This window comes from Ciconia boyciana, chromosome 4, assembly GCF_034638445.1.
Source record: "Ciconia boyciana chromosome 4, ASM3463844v1, whole genome shotgun sequence".
Taxonomy (NCBI): domain Eukaryota; kingdom Metazoa; phylum Chordata; class Aves; order Ciconiiformes; family Ciconiidae; genus Ciconia; species Ciconia boyciana.
The window spans coordinates 15,662,942-15,665,307 of NC_132937.1; positions in this window are offsets into that span (position 1 = coordinate 15,662,942).

Here is a 2,366-nt window from a genome sequence, read left to right on the forward strand (position 1 = left end):
GTTTAACCAATAAAACAATTTGAATCAATTAGTTGGCGGAGGAGGGTTTTGAAGTGTAAAATTCATGTCAGTCTGGCTAGGAAGCATTGATTAAAATGTCACCAATGTGAGGCTTATAGCTATTGCTCACACGAAAGCAGCAGGCTCCGTGCAGAAGCAGCTCGGGAAAAAGTAGGAGGGAGGGGGAAAGGGGGGAGCCTCCGTGTGACAGTAGCGACACGGGGGCGAGCTGGGTTTAATAAGAAGTGACAGAAGTAATAAGGAGAGGTGTGATTTTTTTTTTTTATTTTTTTTTTTTCCCCAAAGTTAGCGAGGACCCGAGCGATCCGGGGGGCTCCGCCGTTTCGCTGCCCGGGGGGAAAAAAGCGGAGAGAGTCGGTGAGCTTTACCGTGGATGTCCTGGAAAAGGTCGGTGCAGAGATTTTCGCCTGGATCTGCGATGACCCGGGGAGGGGGGGAAATTAAAAAAAAAAATAAAAAAAAAAAAACAAACAGCAAGTTTTCGTAGCTAAATGTGCAGAAAGGTTTGGTATCGGTTATGTGCATGGAGAGAAAAAGAGAGATAGAAGCATTTTTGTAAAAAACAAAAAAAAAAAAATCAGAGGGGTATTAGGAAACACCCGACGGTCCAGATGTCCTCCCCGTTTTAGCTAGAAAGGAGTTTTGTTTTTAATTTCTCGCGGTTTTAGCCAGTTCCGCAGTTTTCCTCGCTGGAAAAGACTCGAGTGACCAGTTTTGGCTACCAGGGGGCTGGGCCGTCCCGTCCTCACCCCGCGCTGCGCGGAGCGGCGGTGGGGACCCACGAGGTTACCGGTGCTTTTCGGGGGTAGATGGTGAAAAATCTACACTTTTACTACACTGTATTCACCTCCTTTCGAAAAAAGGGAGGCAGACGCAGCTACCGTGCTGCAGACTATTTGCTGGTTTGGGGTTTTTTTCCCCTTAATTGGGGGCATAAAGCAATTAGGAAAAAAAAAACAAAAACAAAAACCCAAAACCCACTATATTTGCGCCGTGTTGCTCTTTGTGGGAGGGAGAACCTGGGTCCGGGTCCTTCTGAAAGGGGTTTTGGTGAATCACTCCAGTGTCGGGATTTGGGAAGGGGAGTGCGGGTCGCAGCAGCTGTTCCTGCCCGTGAGGACACCGTTGTTGCGAGAAATCAACTTTTCTTTCTCTCCCGGCCCCGTATTTTCGGACAGGTGCATTAAAAAATACCGTTTCCGAGAATTTTTCCGGCTTTTATACTTGTATATTCAGTTTCTTGCAAGCGATCGGACTCAGACCGGGGGAAGGCGAAAAAAGGTAAAAAAAAAAGCCAAAGTGCACCCTACTTTCAACTGTTCCGTCCCCTAGCTCGGCGTCCCCTCGCCGGGAAACCGTGCGTGGAGCCGGGCCGGACCGGGGGAGCGCTCGGGGGGCGGCGGCGGGAGGCCGGGCCCCGACGGGGCGCCCGCATCCCCTCCCGGTGTGGGGAGGGAGAGATGGATGGGGAGCCCCCCCCTTCACCGCCCCCCGGCCGGGGGGAGCGTACAGCGGGGCCCGGCCCCATCCGCTGACGTCACCGTGCCCACGGGGGGCCGCCACGCGCCCAGCGAGGCGCGGAGCTTCCGCGCTTGCAGCCGCCGCGCGCGCCGCGCCGAGGGCAGGGCTCCGGCTGGCCGCGCTGCTCCGCGGCGGCGGAGGCGGGGATGCGCCTCCCTCCCTCCCGGCGGCCGCTGGAAGAGGGCCCGGCGGCGGCAGGGCTGGAGCGCGGCCGCGGAGGTAAAGGGCGCCGGGCGCTGAGGGTGCGCGGGTGGCCGCGGGGAGCATCAAAACTTTTATTTTTTCACTCCTCTTTCGCGCTTTCCCGTTGCATGCGGGCGGCGGCTGCCCCGTCCCTGGGAGTGCGGAGGGAGGAACCCGTCGGGCCGAGCTGGCGGGCGCGGAAGCTCCACGCAGCGCCTTCCCGGGGCAGCGGTGGGTTTCCAGGACGGGGAGGCGGGAGGGGGACGGACACGCGTCTCCGCTGCGTGTTTCGGGGTGAGCCGCCCGTGGGTTGGGGCATCTTCCTAATGGGGGCCGTTGGCTTATTTACCGTCATCTCCGCACCCGCGGTGGGATGCGCATGTCGGAGAGCTGGGCGACCCGCAGCCCCGGGCACGCCCCGGGCACACCCCCGGCGAGGCCAGGGTGGGTTTGGGGGGACCGGGGTCGCTGAGCAAACGGTCCCTCGGGTAGCACCTCCCCACGCCGTGAGACTCGGGGAGGTGGGGCTGTTTGCGGCAGGGACCCCCCCCATCCCCAGTGGGTTCCCGGCTGACGGCACTGTGTCTCTCTCCCCCTCCCTGCCTGCAGCTGGAGCAGAGCGGCCCCCCGGCGCTGAGGTG